Here is a 19,318-nt window from a genome sequence, read left to right on the forward strand (position 1 = left end):
CCTTCCCCCTTGGTGGCTGCCATCTCCCTCCCTTCTAACCTATATATAGTAGAGGATTTCCACCGTATGTTAACACAAGTTTTGGAGCCTCCTCTAGTTAATCTAGTTCTAGTTCTTGTTGGTCCAAGCTGACTTATTAGATCTAGCCCTAGCCACCTCTAATCCTCATAATTAGAAGCCCCATGTGGTTCTAATCTCCTCCCTCTAATTCTCCGGCGATGATTAGCTCTGGACGGTGAAGCGCTACCGGATCGTGAAAACTATATGCTTGCAACCAAGTAGAGAGGTCGTGCTTTCGGTCTTATGTTTGAGGGATCATTCGAGGGCAGTTCACGAGATTGTCATCGATGTTCGAGGGACTCCAAGTACGATCTACACCGACTCGTCTAGTTCCGCTGCACTCCCGGAGTCGGTAACGATTGTTGATCACAACCCGTTATGCATCTTCATATTGTTCCTGGGTGATCGTAGGGTGATTTTGTTTGTTTTCTACTACGTTTTCCAACACCTATCTGGATTCAAAATTAAATAAATATGTGGCCTTATGTTGATAGTTGCAACTACACGTCGATGGATTCTGTTTTTCTGGTAGAGACAAAGAAAACTGAATTCTTTGTTTGCAAGATGGGTAACCTAAATTGTAGTTCACACTAGCAAGATGCCCATGATACTCTACAAAACGACATGAAAGTACAATCTAAAGTAGTTTATATCATTCAGGTATTAAAAACTTCCAATCAAAATCTTCTAAAGTTACACGAGGAACAACTAATTATTTATTTATTTATTTCCTTTTCATATGTATTAATGGACATTTCTATTAATGCTACTATACACAACATTATTGTACTTTTCCAAGAAAGTTGAAACACTAATGATTTGTTTGCTCTATATTTTATTTAGGTGGGTCTCATGGATAGGAGGAGTGAAAAGATCAATATAGTTGACTAGAGGGGGGGTGAATAGGCAACTAACAATTTTTAGCTTTTCTTTACCAAATTACACTTAGCAACAAAGTAGGTTGTATAGATATGCAACTAGGTGAGCAACCTATATGATGCAACAACAACAAGCACACAAGCAAGCAAGGGATACAAAACAATATAAGCTTGCACAAGTAAAGGTAAGAGATAACCAAGAGTGGAGTCGGTGGAGCTGAGGATGTGTTACCGAAGTTCCTTCCCTTTGAGAGGAAGTACGTCTCGGTTGGAGCGGTGTGGAGGCACAATGCTCCCCAAGAAGCCACTAGGGCCACCGCATTGTCCTCACGCCCTCACACAATGCGAGATGTCGTGATTCCACTATTGGTGCCCTTGAAGGCGGCGACCGAACCTTTACAAACAAGGTTGGGGCTATCTCCACAACTTAATCGAAGGCTCCCAACGACACCACGAAGCTTCACCACAATGGAATATGGCTCCACGGTGACCTCAACCGTCTAGGGTGCTCAGACACTCAAGAGTAACAAGATCCGCAAGGGATTAGTGGGGGGGATCAAATTTCTCTGGTGGAAGTGTAGATCGGGGCCTTCTCAACCAATCCCTAGAAAATCAACAAGTTTGATTGGCTAGGGAGAGAGATCAGGCAAAAATGGAGCTTTGAGCAACAATGGAACTTGGCGGAGGGAAGAGGTGGTCTTCTTGGGGAAGAAGACCCCTTTTATATAATGGGGTAAAAGATCCAATCGTTACACACTCACTCAGCCCGCGAGACGCAGTATTACCGCACATGCTCGCGGTACTACCACAAGGCGCTACGGTACTACTACATCTTGTTGTGGTACTACCGCTCGTGCGGTAGAAGCCATGTGAGGTCCTGTTGCACTAGGCAACGAGCGGTTGAACCGCCAGAGCGGTACTACAGCGCGCCCCTGCGGTACTACCGCGGGACAGGGCTCAACTGGGCTAGAAAAGGCACATACTAAATAAATTACGTCCGTGACTACTTCCGTTGAGTTCGGGACGTGCGAAAATCCGGCGCGGTACTACCGCTCGTAGGGAGCGGTACTACCGCGTAGGGGCGGAAGTAAAAAATCACTTTTGCGCCTACTTTCGTGCGCAACAGTGTTCTGAGCTAGAGGCAGCGGTACTACCGCTTCCCTAAGCGGTATTACCACGGACCCCTGCGGTACTACTACTCCCTTGAGCAGTACTACCGCACACCATAGAAACTATAGCACTTGGAAGCCTTCATCTCGCAGAGACAAGGATAAACGGCGGTGCTCCAATGAAGCGAAGGAAAGGTGGTGCAAAGTAACAGATGTGTACGTGTTGATTCCACCCTAACCTTTCCGAAGCGAACCCCCTCTTAATAGTACGACTTTCCTATGACTCAAATACAAGAAAAGAAACGTAGAGAACCGCCGTCTTCGATAGGCTCCGAGGGGCAACGAACTCTTGTGCCTAGACATGAGATATTTCAAATGCTCAATGCACACGATTAGTCCGCAAATGCACTGTCATCATCACCAAAACCACATAGGGAGAAATATGCCCTTACAATCTTGCCACTGTCGCCTATGCGAGGAAAAAGAGAGTTGTGGAAGATCCGGTGCATGACATCAAGAAACGGGTTCAGTACAAAAGACTTCTTGCCACTGGGGAGAGTCTTCTCAACAAGAAAGGGTTGAAGCTTGTTCTTGTTAGCAGACTCTGGGTTGGCATATGTGCGGGCACCAAAGGGCACATCAAGCCCCTCATCACGAATGTTCAACATATCCATGAACTCGTTCCACTCAGGATACATCCTCTTGCCATTTGTCATCCAAGTCATGGTCCGCTTCTCATCCGGGTGGAAGTGGACAAAAGCAAAGAACTGAGCCACCAGCTCCGAGTCAAAGTCAAGATGGAAAATGATGATGTCCTCAATACCAAACTGCTCCACCAAATCCAAAGTCTCACCAAAATATGCCCGGTTCTTCTTCAGATGGTCCATGTCAATCCACTAAACTGGCACATAGATGTTCTGCTTGGCCTTGATCGCATCTAAGAAGATGAGATTTTGTTGCTTGGTCCAAAACAAGTCACTGCCCCTGCTGAGTTCTCTAGGCTTGACGTAAGGGTTGATCTTTCTTCGAATCAGAAACTCCACTTGAGGCATTTCATCCATGCCAATAGTTGGCTCCTTGAACTTGTTAGCTGTGGTCTTGACATGGCATTGTGGGGGCACTAGAGCCCTCATGAGCCTATTGGTTGCGAAGACGCTTGGAGCTTGTGTCACGGCTAGGATACAAGCGCCTTGCATTGGAACCGGAGTCACTTACCTATGACACACAAACCCAAACACACGAGAAGAGCGAGAAGGATTATTGCAAAGACCAAGGCCAAAACCAAACGAAACAAGTACAAATGAGATTGGGTGGACAAAACAAAGTAGTTTTTAAGTCAACGGTAGTACTGGCCCAAGATGTAGAAGTAAAACTTTACATCCGCTTTAGCCGCAGTAGTATTGCGCCGGGTTGTCATGGTAGTACTGCGCTTAGAGCGGAAGTAATTTTTTACTTCCGCGCACCGGGCGGTAGTAGCGCTCCAGAGGAGTGGTAGTACCGCACGGGGCAGATCTCGCAAGAGCGGGTGGTAGTACCGCTCTAGAGGAGCGATATGTAACGCCCCGAGACTGATGCGCCAGGTGTCATCCAGTTATTCACCGTCGTTGCCATGTCATTCGCTTGCGTATTCCATGTTTGCCATGTCATCTTATGCATCTCATCTACATGTTTTTCAAAACTTGCATCCGTCTAGGTTCTCCCAGTTCTCTCTGTTGTCCGTTCTGAGCACAGACACACTCGCACGCGCCCGCCGCACCTCCCAGGTCTTGTTTTTTGAGCCACAGAAAAACGTTCTTGGAATGGGCCGAGAGTTGACGAGTGGTCCTGGTACATCACCGGTATACCTCCTACCAAATATCGTTCCATTCAGAGGTCGTTTGATGCCCCAACGGTTAACCGCGTTAACCGCCAGACCCCTTTCTCTTTGCAGCCCAGCACCCCTCCACAACAACCCACTAGCCCATCTAAACCTGCTCCATGCTCTCCATCGTTGGATCACGATCGTGTGGGCGAAAACCACACCTCGATAGCCCTCTCCTAGCTCCCTCTACCTATAAAAACGCCCCCTCCTAAAATTCAGCAAACCCTAGCCCCTCTCCTCCCACCACGCCGGACATGTCCGCCCCTGCGTCGCCTCCTTCGCTCCCTACAGCCAAGCGCCGCCGCCAGACCTCGCCAGCGCACCTCCGCCACCTCACCCCGCCTCGCCATCAGACCCCGCCACCGCGCCATCCCCGGCGACCGCGCCCGTCCCCGCATCCGGCCACACCTCCTCCTCATGGCCACCATGACCCGTCGGAGTTCGCCGCCCTCAATGCTGGCCCCGCCCAATCCAAGTCGCCCCGACTGGATCCGACACTGCCATCCCAGATCTGGCGTTGTCGTCCCAGATCCGCGCGCCCCGGGCCCCTCTGTGCCCGCGCCGCCCTGCCGGCGCTCTCGTCCTCTGCCGCCATGGCCTCGCCGGCAGCCGTTGTCGTCGTCCTCGGCCACCGGGACCGTGCCGTCCTAGATCCCCTTTGTCCCTGCATCCAAATGGCTCTGCTCCGCCCGCACCGCTCCTCCCAGATTGTCCCCGTCCAGCCTTTCCACGAGGTTGTTTTTTTCACTAAATCTTTTTCTAAAATCATATCATGTTGCCATGTTTGAGTGATGATAACTTTGTGCATGTTGCTCCGTTTTGCGTGTAGGATATGTCAAAATGTTCACCTCTTGATGATCTACTCGATGTAGTAGTTTTCATTCATGTTACTATTCATCATGTTGCCTTAATCTTCGTTGCAAAACTGCTAAGTGATATAAACTGCTGAAATCTGCTGCCTGTTAACATCATGTATGCATCTTGTGAGTGGTGTAACTTTGTCCCTGTTGATCCTATGGTGATGATCTTGATATGCAAATGTGATGCTCTTCATTCTCTGCATGTTGGTGTGCTTTTCATTCATGTTAGAGTGCATCTTGACATGTTAATCCCTGTTGCAAAAGTGCTTGCTGATGTTAACTGCTGAAAACTGTTATAACTTGCCTATTTGTCTTTTTTATAGTGTTTTGTGTGAGTTTGTTTTGAGCATCCTGTCAACATGCTTTAGGAGCATAATCATGCCATATTTGCAGCGGTTCAATCCATTTATTTTGATATGCCCTATGGTGAGTGCAACAAGCTTGTGAAGTGGGCTACTTGTTGTTAATGTTCTGTCAAGTCTGCATCTGTCATATCATGTTTCCATGTTTGCTTGATGCTACCATCTAATCCATGCATAATCTGGAGATGCTTAGTTGACATGTTTTGTTGTCCATGTTATTATATATCATACCATGCCTTTTTATGCTTTATATATGTCCTGTAGCATGTGATTTCATTGCCATGAACTTCCCTAAATGATGTTCCAGTTTTCTGTATACTTCTTAATGCCATGTTGTGAGCTTGATATTAATTAATCTATGCCTCTTTTGGAGATGCTCCAATTACATGAATTGAAGTATGCTATGAGTACTTTGTTCCCATGCCAAGTTTGATAATTTTGGACTTAATATGACCTCTATTACAGGCTTGCAAACATGCTATGATAATGTTGTTGTTTTACACTTGTCTTGATGGTTCCCACTAATCCATGAGTCATATGCATATGATGCCTTGATGTTATTTTCCCTTGGTTATGTGTATTTTGATTCCATGCCCTTGGTTTCTATATGTAGTTGGTGTAGCATCTTTGTTTCATGCCTTATATATGTCATCATATTAACTCTACTCATGCATATGATCATCTTGGATTAATCTTGATGCCTATGATCCTGAACCTTAATGATATTTGAAGCATGTTGTCTGGAATTTGAGTGCATATCAAGTTTATGCTCATATGTTTCCTGTAGCATCACTACTAGGGAAAAGCCTAGCAGCAGCGCGGGTTTTAGGCCTATCAGTAGCGCGGGCAGGAGCGCTACTGATACGGCGCTACAGCTAAAGCTTAGCAATAGCGTGCCTAGACCCACGCTACTGCTAAATTGACTTAGTAGTAGCGCTTCTCTAGAGGAGCACTACTGGTAGTTAGTAGTAGCGCTTCTCCTTGCCCGCGCTACTACTATTATTTAGTATTTTATTTCTTTTTTATTTCATGTTGTATTCATACACCTTTACACAAGTTTTCATACAACAGGAAGTTAGAGATTGTTTTTACATCATAATGAGTTATTACATCATGGGGTGAAAGAACCATTGACTAGTTTCAAGTGGATGTCCATCCACTTGAAACTAATCCGCGGTTCCTTCACCCAATGATATAATAATATCATCATCATCATCATATCATTAACAATTATCATCATAATACATCATTGTCATATAGCACCTCCTCAAGATTATCGTTTTCATCAATGACATCACATAGCAAATTGGTCACTAGTCGTAATCACAAGTACTCCTCATTGTCAACTCTAACACATTACCACATAATAAACATATTGTACCTCATAGGACCTACTACATTCTCTTAGAACCTACTACATTTTCTAAGGTAAAATAGCAAAAAACAAGATAGCCCCTGACTCTCCATTATGGAGAATGGAGATTATCCGGTCTCCAATTCTTGCCTTTTGCTGAATGTTACTTCCAAGAACCTCCTTGTGAATGTCCAAACATTTTTTCCATTCTTTGATGAGCATGTGTTCACCGGTTTTAGAAATCCGATATGCACAGGATTTACCTGGCAGTATGTTCAGAACTGTAAGGCGATCATTCAGATACATCAGATGAGGCACACAATCCATCGGGAGTTTCTGTTGAAAAACATAGTAATAACTTCGTAGTTAGCAATGATGTACTAGTTTTAGAAGTATGCAAAAGATGCACGGATGTCGTAATAGTAAAAAAAATCTTACCAGGGTATCTCCAGAGAAATTACCGTGGTTCAACACGTGCACTAGTGGCACGTATTCACCATAATTTGGAGGAGTTCGATAATAGTTATTGTAATCCTCAAGAAGAGTACAAAATGTGATCAGATGATTTTTCTCCTTATAAGTTAATTCGGAGCCATCGGTGTAGTGGGTTTGTCTACCATCTTCCGCACAGTCTTTGAAGAATCAAAATAAGCTGTGAATGGAAATAAGTTGCCAACTATTTTGAAATAAACAATATCAATTAGTTAATAACTATGTTTGAGAAACTCACATAGCGGTACAATCGGAAGCGTATCAACAAGGACCCAAATGTCCATATTGTCTTGCTTGATGTCAGGATCACCAAGATCCATGGTGACAATCATACCCTCATAAAAACCATACATTTTGCAAAGTGCTTCCCAATTTTGGCAACCAAAATGTGTTACGCTCTGAGCATTGCACAGATTTACTTCAAAATCCATATCATGATGGGTCCTTAGGTGTATTTTCTTTGTTTCAAAATTTTCATGGTCTTCAAAACCCATCCTCTCCAAGACATAGCATCTTGCATGGCATGGGATAAGCTACTCGAATTGTAAAAGATGAAAATTAGACGTTGAAATAGTTGAAGTCATGCTTAATTATGAAAAAAACACTTGTCGTTGTTGCGTACCGTTTCAATATCGAAGGTCTCCTCGAGCTTAATGCTGAAGCGCCGATCTTCGTCCAGCTCAACGAACCTGTCGCCCATACCTCGATCGTCGTGGCACCAACTGCACTCCCCCGGGAGACTGTCATCGTCCGAGTACGACATTTCCTACATTCATAATTCAAAGATTAAACTTGTACAATTAAATATATGTACTAAAAAACCTAAATTAGATCATTATTTTTCGAGAAAATCCAGGCCACTCGATATTTCCTACATATCCTCGCACAAGTCATGCCAGAATTCACGGAAAAATCTGGCATGACCTTTGCTAAAAAAGGACATATCGAGCGCCTGAAATTTGCCCGAACGGAAATTAATCAACACTCCGACAAAACATAGGCCACTCGGAGGTGTAAACTGAACATGAACGGCCACTTGGGCAAGCACATATCCTATTTGAGCAACACAAGATATACATGGATATTTGGCTGGTGTCACCTTGATGTCGGAGGGGGTCGGTCGGGGACGACGGCGGGGATGATGGAGGGGCTCCTTGATTTCTGGAAAAGCAAAAACCATATAAGTTATCACTAATACATTCCGAATAATTGCTTAAACTAAAAAAATAACAACAAATATGACATGTTCAACTAGTTTTATTAATTCAACTAGTTCTTACTAAATATAAACTTACTATAAATAGAAAAAATTAGTTCTTTCTAAAAATAAAGTAGTTCGACTAGTTATATTAATTATCTTACTAGAAATACATTAGTTCTATTAATTCAACTAGTTCAACTAGTTTATTAATTTACTTACTAAACTAGTTCAACTACAACTACTATTAATCATACTGCCCTAGTTAACTAGTACCATCACTACTACTAATTAACATCTATTACTACTAAAAATCATTATCTATGAACCCTAAATTAACATATACTACTACTAAACAACATCTCTTACTAACTAAGCAGAGAGAAAGGGGGTGGGGGCGACGGAGAGGTAGGGGCGGCGAGAGCGGGATCAGGATCGGGAGGCGGCGGTGCTGGGTGGGCTCGGGTGGCGGCGTTGAGGTCGAGGGCGGTGGGAGGAGGGCTGCCGGCGGAGGAGGGAGAAGGGGCGGCCGCAGGCGGAGGGAGGAGGGCGCGTTGCGAGGCGGAGAGAGGAGGGACGGAAGGAGGGTGTACCTCGACGGCGGACGGACGAAGGCGGCGGCGGCGGCGACGCACGACAACGGTTACCGGCGCGGGCAAGAGTGACTGAGGGGAGAGTGTGAGTGAGAGAGAGGGTCGGTCGCGCACGTGGGGATAAGGTAGGGTTAGTTGTAGCGCGTTTGCCAAAACGTGCTACAGCTAATCTGAATAGCAATAGCGTGGTTCAATATAGGACGCTACTGCTATAACTAGCTGGATGGCGAGGTCATGGCAATTAGAGCAGTAGCGCGATTTGGTGCGCACGCGCTACTCCTATTTTCCTTTAGCAGCGTGTTTTGCCTTCACGCGCTACTGCTAGATAGCAGTAGCGTCGTATTTTGAGGAGCGATGCTGGTAAGATTCTGTGTATAGGCTTTTCCCTTGTAGTGCATGTTGTTTTTGATGATTGCAAAGTGCCTACTTGCTATTTTGGGCAGATTGTTGTTATATCTTGTTTGGAGTGTATGTGTTGCACCGTTGCTCCGTTTTGAGCATGCTTTATATGAAGATTGCTTAGAGTTGCATGTAGTTTCATATTATCTTGTTGCATCCATGTTTGGAGTGTGTTTGCTTGATTTTTGAATGCATTTTGCATCAATGACATGCTTAACTTGTTTTGGCTCAATCTTCTAGGCCGTAGCTCCAAATTAAATGAACTTTATATGTAACTTGACTAGAAAATCGTGTAGATCATATTGGTGCACTTTAACTTGTTGTTTAACAACTTAAACTTAATGTTTTATTCAGTTTTGGACCAATTTCTAAATTTGCATATGAGGACTTACCGAAATTGTCATATGTTGTTTCCGGCCTCATTTGAACTTGTTTGCATGTGATGTTCTTGTATGCATCATATCTTGCCATGAGTAGCATCATATAGCCTTGCCATGCATCATCCTTGGTTGAGCATCATGCCATGTTTATGTGTTGTGCGTTTACCATGTTGTTTGCTTCTTTTTGGTTGTGCTTCTTCTCGATAGTTCCTGTTTCGTTGCGATCATGAGGATTCATTCAACTATGCTTGGTTCGTCTAGCCCATTCGTCTTCTTCATGGACTCGTTCTTCTTCCTAGCGGGATTTCAAGCAAGATGACCGTTACCCTGGATCTCACCACTATCATTGCTCTGCTAGTTGTCTCGATGCAATCGCTATGTCGCGCTTCCTACCACTTGTTTATCGAGCCTCCCAAATTGCCATGAAACAGCTTCTAACCTTTTCCACCATCCTAGATAACCGTTCTGTGGCTATGTCGTGCATCAATGATATCCACCTTGCAAAACGTCTTCAATATGTGCTTCTATCCTTGGTGGGACCTTCAAGTCCCTCTCGGATAGGGTCGCATATTGGGCGTGACATGGTAGTACCGCACGTAACGGATCTTTGCAAGAACAGATCTAGGAACATCCGCAAAAATAGATTAGTACTATCGTTGATCAAAACTACATTTTTGCACCATACCAAATGGCATATCTACTACACTAGCACTCTCCTATAGTCTCCTCTTGCAAATATTTAGCCAAAAATCACAAGAACTACACATGCATCTCCCAAAACCTAGAAGCACAACAACGGGGCAAAGAGAGAGGGACTAAGGGTGATACTGGGTTCATGGCAAGAGGGCGAGGTGGGGATCGATCCCACCGGTTGGAATGCGAGGAGAGTGGATGGATATGGAGATCCAGCGAGGTCCTCCGGCGCCGTTCTTGGACAGGGAGAGAGAGACGCTGTGAGGGGAAGAGATGAATGGGTATGGGGGAGTTGGAACTCCCTCTGCCCGCTGTCAGTGTCAAAACCGGCGGATCTCGGGTAGGGGGTCCCGAACTATGCGTCTAAGGCTAATGGTAATAGGAGGCTGGGGACACAATGTTTACCCAGGCTCGGGCCCTCTCAATGGAGGTAATACCCTACTTCCTGCTTGATTGATCTTGATGATATGAGTATTACAAGAGTTGATCTACAACGATATCGTAGAGGCTAAACCCTAGAAGCTAGCCTATGATTCTGATTGTTGTTGTCCTACGGACTAAACCCTCCGGTTTATATAGACACGGAGGGGGATAGGGTTACACTGAGTCGGTTATAGAGAAGGAGGTCTACATATCCGAATTGCCAAGCTTGCCTTCCACCCAAAGGAGAGTCCCATACGGACACGGGACGAAGTCTTCAATCTTGTATCTTCATAGTCCAATAGTCCGGCCAAAGTATATAGTCCAGCTGTCCGAGGACCCCCTAATCCAGGACTCCCTTAGTTGCCCCCGAACCAGGCTTCAATGACGATGAGTCCGACGCGTAAAAATTTGCTTCGGCATTGCAAGGCGGGTTCTTCTCCGAATCCAGAGTACCTGTTTTAGTGAGTAGTGTCCGGCTTCCCATTAAGGGATAATTGATTTTATGCCCCTAGTTGGGTCACACTCGGCAGGTTTACCCCTAGTTTCCAAAAACACTTGTTCCTGCCCAAACCACTTTGCTCCTCTTACGCTTTTGCCCTTTGACCGTTTGACCATCACTTTGAAAACTTCATAAAAAATTCATACTAACTTAGAAAAATTCAAATAAGATATCAAAATGTTCAGAAAAGCATCACCTACATGTGCATGTCATTTGCATTCATGAAAAAAGTGTTGACCAGCCCCCATCTTAGTTTTAGCTCATATGACCTTAGCATGAATAGTAAAATCTAAAAAAAATCTAAAAATTCTAAAAAAAATTGCTGGCAAGCTTTAACCAATGTTTTGAGTGCTTGCCAAGTTTCATAAGGAAATGACATTCATGGAAGTCGTGGCAAAAAAACAAAAATCAATGCTCCAAAATTTCATTTTTTTCCCATGACTTCCACGAATGTCATTCCCTTATGAAACTTGGCAAGCATTGAAAACATTGGTCAAAGTTTGCGACCAATTTTTTTAGAATTTTTAGATTTTTTTTAGAATTTACTATTCATGCTAAGGTCATATGAGCTAAAACTAACATGGGGACTGGCCAACACATTTTTCATGAATGCAAATGACATGCACATATAGGTGATGTTTTTCTAAACATTTTGATATCTTATTTGAATTTTTTTGAGTTAGTATGAAGTTTTTATGAAGTTTTCAAAGTGATGGTCAAACGGTCAAAGGGCAAAAGCATAAGAGGAGCAAAGTGGTTTGGGCAGGAACAAGTGTTTACGGAAACTAGGGGTAAACCTGCCGAGTGGGACACAACTAAGGGCACCAAATTAATTATCCCTCCCATTAATGTTGTACTCCTTAGCTTCTATGTTTCAATAATGGTTATCTCCATGTGTCGACTGAATACGAGAAGTCGGGGCATTTTTACATTTGCCACCCTGACCATGTAAGCAAACCGTCTATTTGAAGAGACAGGGATCCTCAGATCCAAATCACATCATCTTCCCCCCAGCAAGCATTCATCAGAGCGCGCCCAGAAGAAACCATACCATCATGGCCGGTCGTCGCAGCTCCTCCTCTCGCACCCTTAGCACTAAGCCACGCGATTGGGAAAAGTGTTCTATCCCCCATAGCCGCTTAGTAGAGTTGCAGACCCAGGGGTTTCTCCCGCCTGCATACATGGTCCCCGTCCGAGCCGGTCTAGCCACCTATAATTGCGGGGAGCAGGCAGAGAGCTTTCCCAACCTATCCAAGGGGGAGCGGGTATGCCTTGTCCCTTACTTGCTGAGGGGACTCAGGTTTGCAATCCACCCGTTCCTCCGTGGGCTCCTGGAGTTCTATGGCCTCTAGCTGCATAATTTCACCCCTGCCTCCATACTTCACATCGCTGGTTATGTTGCACTTTGCGAGCTATTTCTGGGATGCGAGGCTCATTTCGAGCTATGGAAGAGGCTATTCTGTCTTGTCCCCAGTAATCAGGAGGGATCAATATATCAAGTGGGCGGAGCCGAAATATGGCGCGTCGCCGAGACCGGATACTTGTCCGGCACTCCAAAGAAGGCATCCGAAGAATGGCCCTCGGAGTGGTTTTATGTAGAGGACGTTCCCTTTCCGGACCCAATTCGGATGGGCCTTCCTGAGTTCACTAATGCTCCGCTGAAGAAGTGCCAAAGTTGGCACCCCCAGAGCCCCCAGAAGGAAGATAACAGAGAGGTCCTTTACCTGATGGGCATGATAAAAACGTTGGCCAAATCAGGATTGACAATAATCGAAGTTATGTCAATATGCATAATGCGGGGGGTGCAGCCACTTCAATATCGGGGGAAACCCATGTGGCACTTCAATGGAGAAGACGATGCTACCCGCTGCGGTCATAAAGGTCCGGACTCCGCCACCGCTCTGGCAAGAATATTGTCGATTTGTACAAAGGAGAAGAAGAGGAGTTCCTCCGTATTGAGCCACGGGATGGATTTTCCATGTACAACCCCCCAAGCTGGGTAAGTTGTCATCCTTTACTCAAATCCATTCCTTAGTGCACCCCTTATCACAATTATTTACCTTGCTATTTCATAGCAGGAACTGAAAAAGGCCGTGAGAGAGGTCAACAACCCACCTCCACAGCCAGAGGACCCTAAACGAGCCCTCGACCCCGGACTTGAAGAAGATCCGGACATATCTGTGGAGCTTGTCTACGGGACATTTTACCAGGCAAGCCGTGACGGCACCTTGGTGGCCATGATCGCCGACTATCCTGGACTGCTCCCTGTGTCGAATATAAGTAAAACCGAAGTCCTAACTTCCGAGAAGGATTCCTGCTTTATGCCTTACCTTATGCACATATATTGTACTTTATAGAAACGGCTACTGGGACGTCGCGCTGAGCCCACGGAGGCTCATCAGCAAAGGGTGCCCAGGCCAAGCAGGCTTAAGAGGAAGGCGGTTAGGATTGAGACGCCGTCGCAGAGGTATAATTTAAAACTTGCTCCATGATTATCGTCTTTGAAATGTAATAGCGTCCATTGTGCCCTGGCAGAAAGATTAGTCACTGGACTATGTCCGGAGACCCTACCAACCACGCCTCCGCCAGCCGGATACCAGAACCGGCCTCAAGGGCGGAGGCTAACGTGGGGACAACACCGAATTATCCCCCTATAGGAGATGTGGATAGAATCTCTGCTACGAATTCCGAAGTGGAGAGCGCCATGAATCACCGGCGCCGACAGGCCGTACTCCGAGATGCTATTTTCTATGAAGAGGCGTTTAATGCCTTCAACTCAGGAGATGCATACATTCGAGCTGCTCAAGATGGACTCGCCAGAGCCAGGGACCAGTATGTAAAGGATATACGGGTAAGAAAATCTGATAAGTATGTATATCAGTAGCCCTTAAGACTTGAAACAGTTGGCACAACTGATTTAAGGACCATTGTATGCACAGGTTCTTGCAGAGAAGAATACCCATTTATCTCAAGAGCTAGAGGAATGCAAAGTCCAGCTAAGGGCCGCCGTTGCCAAAATAGAGAAATCCAAGAAGGCCTCATCTGATAATACTTGTCTTGTTCAAAGAGAATGTCAGTATGTACACCAGTTAATATTCAGCATGCTTTACAAATCTAATAATAGATTCTGCAAACAATCCCGGAGAGAATCCGGGGATCGTATAAGAGGATGAGCCGCAAGCTTAAAGACAGCTAAAGGCTGGCGAGCGAGTGCTTACACAGGTTAGGCGGGAGAAAAAAATCTCCAAGATGCCAATATCCGGCTGGGCGTCGAATTAGCAGATGTTCGGGCCCAGCTTGCTGACTCCGTGAAGGAGAATAGTGTTGGCGATGACCCTGACTGCCGCTAGTCGCCGAAGTACTGTCTCGACAACTTTACTGGCCGATGCTTTTGGCCACGGCAGTGTGCACCCATGAGTACACGAGGCAACGCACACACGTATTGGAACAAGCAGGCAAGCACCCAGCTGGATTGATTCTTGACGTGAAGCTAGCCTAGCTTGGTAGCTATACGCACGTATAGAAAACTCAACAGCCGCGGTCTTGATCGATCTACACAGCAACTCGCGAGACAATACGCCGCTTGATCGCCGCGGGAGCGTGTCGCTCCCGTCAATATTTTGTATTGATTTTTCTGGTTGTGTTTACAAGGGGCTACACAAACATATATATAGTAGCAAGGATTGGCTAGCTAACCTACTCGGTTACTACTCCTAATCCTACTAGGTGATGAATACGAAACCTACACGGACACACACACATGTTGTGTTTAGTTCCAACAATCACCCCCCTAAACACGACGTCGTTACGTTACAGCTCCGACGCCGATCCTTCTTGTCATCTCCAAGAACTTCTCTCGATCCAAAGTCTTGGTTAGGATGTCCACCATCTGATCGTCCGTGCAAACGTAGTTGACCTCCATCTTACCTTCTTCCACGCAGTCCTTTATGTAGTGGTACATCGTATCAATGTGCTTGCTCTTATCACGCCGCACTGGATCCTCATGTAGAAAAGTTGTAGACTCACTATCAACATTGAGCACCACTTGTTTCGGATCTCGATCCATGAGATCACCGTGTAGCCTCCTTAGCCACACACTTTGGCACACCGCAGTGATAGCTGCAATATACTCTATTGCATCAACTGCGGATACTTTGCTCTTCTTGCTCAGCTCAAGACGAGGTTCCATTGGAGCGTCAATTGGATTGCAATATTTCATGCCACGGCTTTCAAGTACCTTCCTTACGTATGCCTCCTGGCATAGTGTGACTCCCTCCGGTTTTTGATGTACCTCTATCCTGAGGTAGCAGCTCAAAAGACCGAGATCATCCATCTTGAAAAGCTCTTTCATCTGTAGCTTAAACTTTGCAATCACCTCTTCATCTGCTCCAGTAATTAACAGATCGTCGACGTAGATGCCAACTAGTAGACGATCCCTGACTTCACCTCTCTTGTACATTGGATGCTCTAGTGGGGCTTTCTCAAATCCAAGAGAAATCAAAGTTTGATCAAGTTTGATGCTCCATGCCCGAGAGCCTTGCCGTAGCCCGTACAATACTTTGTGTAGTTTCAGTACCTTGTGTTCCTCTCCCTCTTTGATGAATCCCGGTGGCTGATTCACATACACATCTCCTTCTAACTCCCCATTCAAAAACACAGGTTTTACATCCATGCGATGTGTCTTCCATGATTCCTTTACCGCGAGAGCGATGAGTAATTCCACCGATTTCATCTTTGCAACGGGAACGAACACTTCTTCGAAGTCCGGACCTTCCTCTTGCATGTACTCTTTGTCTACTAGCCTTGCTTTGTGGTTCACGGCCCCATCGGCATCTTTCTTGATCATAAATTCCCACTTGAGATCCATGACTTTTTCATTGTTGGGAAGATCCACAAGCACCCATGCATTATTGTCGTGGATCGACCTCAACTCTTCTTCCATAGCGTGACGCAAACACTTCTTCGTGTTCGCATCCTCAAAATCCGCCAGTTCCTTGGCGCTTAGACACCGTCGCCCACTCCTTTTCACCTTTTCCGGGTCAATCATCCGAAGAATTTTCTCCGGATACGGGTGCAACTCCGGTTGAAGCAATACAGGTGTAGGTGATGATGCCCTTCCCTCCTTCATGGACACCAGTGTTACCTTGTCGTTCCTGCCTCCCAGCGTTGCAGTGGCCAAGTTTTGCAAAACTGCACTTGATAAGACCTCTGGTCTCCCTGGTAAATCAGCAGCCTGACCTGGGCCACCAAAGCCGTCCTCAACTGCGCATGGACTTTCAGGTAGAATTGTTGGGTTGCCCCTCACTTTTAGCATGCTGGAAAGGTCCGTTGGATAGTTTCTTTGTGATAGGCCAAGCCCACCACGTTCACCTCCTAGCCCTCCTTCTCCTCCTGTTCTACGTGAGCTGCAACCTGCTTCTTTAGGTGCCGGTCCATGCCCTGCCACATCTCGTCGTGTTGGCTGACTACTTTGAAGGCTCCCAAGATCACCTCCCTGCTGTCCCAGCGTGTGGGCCTCACCAAGCCGTGGCTGGCTCTGGCACTCCTGGCCGACCACCACATCGCCTGGTCGAGTCCACGCAGCACTCATTTCACCAGAGTGAGCCGCCTCACCATCCAGCATGTCTGTTTTGGTTGGCGACACGTCACATGTACGCCTTGCTTCTTCGTGGACTTCCGACGCCACGTAAGTCTTCGATTTGTCTGAACGCATCGCTCGAAGACTACTTCTCCATGGCCGAGCATAGGCGGCAATTGCTGCATCCGCTCCAGCGAAGTTAGCACTTATACCCGTAACATCGACGTAAGCTTCGGAATCACCCCCATGTCCGTAGTGTCGACATGAATTTCCGAACCATGATCTTGACAGTGAACTTTTTCTTCACGGAGCACGACAATTTCTTTAGTCGACGCTTGAACTGGATCCACCTTGTCCACGAGTTCGCACATCAACATCATGTCACTGTCGTCACCTTGCTGGGCCATGAGCGCCTTCTGCTTCGGTGCTTCCTCACAGTTAGCCTTGAAGTGACCAAGGAGGCCACAGTTATAACACCTCACTTTTCTGATGTCAAACTTCCTCCTCGGTGGTGCAGGTGCAGCCTCATCATCTGAGTCGTCGTCCGAGTCGGCGAAGTTCTTTCTCGTCGAACGCTGCTTCCCCTTCTTCTTGCTACTGCTTATGGATCTGCCTCGCTTTTCCAGGGCGATCCACTGCGCCTTTGTGAGCATCACAAGCTCGTCGTTCTTCCCGTCCCCAAGACTGTACCGCATACGCTCATCGTGAGCCTTGTACCGTCTGACAAGATCGTCGATGGAGAGAGTCGCGAGATCGACGCACTGCTCGATCGCCGTGACAATTTGCAGGTACCGGGGAGGGGCCGCGCGCAAGAACCGCCGGACAACCTAGGCCTCCGTGAGGTTCTCTCCAAGCGCTCGAATCCGATTGACGAGAGTAGCCACCCGTGAAGCAAACACATCCACAGACTCATCATCGCCCATGACCAAAGTCGCGTAGTTCCTTAGGAGAGTTTGAAGATTGGCTTGCTTGACATGGGTGTGTCCCTCGAACATGAGCTTGAGCGTATCCCACACCTCCTTCGCCGTTGCTTTGGCGATTAGGTGCTGGAGGACATCCATCGGCATCACCGAGTAAATCGCTGACGCCGCCTGCCGATCCTTCCGGTGCTCGGTTCCCTCCTTCTTGAACGCGTCGCCTCCGGGATCCACCGCGTCCCATAGCTCGTTGGCGCGGAGACCACACTCCATGAGGGCCTTCCAGACCCCGAGGTTCTCGCGATCAAACCGTGGATACGACGAACTCGCCGGAGCAGCAATTACTTTAGCTGCACCGGAGTACTCCACCAGCTGCTTGGTCTTGTCCTTCTCGTCGTCCGACATGATCTCCCGTTACTAGAAGATCAACCTTGCTCTAGATACCAATTGTTGGCCCTGTCCCGATGTCGAGTACTTCCGGCAACAGCGATACGACCGACGACGAACGACGACGAAGCAATGCAAGCTAGCTTCGTCCGATCAATCCACCCAGCGCAATACAAAGCTAGCCTCCAACTAGCAAAGCAGGTGCGCCTGATTGATCTACCGCTGGCTGAAGCAAATTCCACACGCGCGTACAAAGCCTAATCTACTTGATCGATTCTGGCTGGACGTAATACACGCACGCACGCGAAACGCTGGGTTGCCAAAGGCTCGTATCGAGCCTTGAGTTTATTCCTTCAACTCACGGTATTGTTTCCAGGGGCTGGATACACGTATATATATTAGCTGCTAGCCTTCCTAGTACTAGTCCTACTAGGTATCTCTAATCCCTACACTAGTCGGAGACGTACACATACATGTATCCTTGACGCGGAATTTATGGTAAGTGCTTAAACGAACCGTTGGATAGTTTGGTGAAGAAACGAGTTAACAGAGTTATGTCTGTAAGTATGCTGACAGGCCGTCTTGAAGAGGAAATGCCCGGATCCGCAAGCGATCTTCTGCAAGAGCTTTCACAACTGCACAAACGAGTTCGGTAGGTGATGCAGGGTATTGCCCATGCCTTGTGGCCATCCGCTTCCCTGCCAGGAGGCATGGGGGAGCTTGTGGAGATGCTCAAGGGAGCACGGCGACGCTTCCGATTATGGAAGATATCGGCCTGCCGACAAGGTGCAAGGGAAGCCTGGGCCATGGTGAAGACGCGATACGCCAAGGCTAGCCTGAACCATATGGCCAAGGTCGAACCTGTAGGGCCAGATGGGAAAGAGATTCCCGTAAGTCTGGTATATGACCAAGTAGGATTAGCCGCAAAGTATTCCCAACAGGATTGTAGGCTAGACAGCCTGTTGGATGGTATAGAAGAAGAATTTAGCCAGTTCAAGTGACTATGTACTTCAGTGGACGTATGTAGTCCCTAGCCGGATTGTAAATCATTTGTCTTGGCGGACCTTTTCACTTCAGCCTCCGGACCAGACAGTCCAAAGTGTATCCGAATACCCGCTCAGTTATGTAAAACCGGGGTACGCGTGGAAACCAGGCGTAGGGGTCATAAGTGCTTGAACAGACAAGTACCCAACTAGTTATGTTATATTACATGGATAGTAAGAAACATCTTCTAGAGAGAATAGTTCCGTTAAGGGTTTCTTTCCCTGGGTATGC

This window comes from Triticum dicoccoides, chromosome 3B (genome assembly GCF_002162155.2).
Source record: "Triticum dicoccoides isolate Atlit2015 ecotype Zavitan chromosome 3B, WEW_v2.0, whole genome shotgun sequence".
NCBI lineage: Eukaryota > Viridiplantae > Streptophyta > Magnoliopsida > Poales > Poaceae > Triticum > Triticum dicoccoides.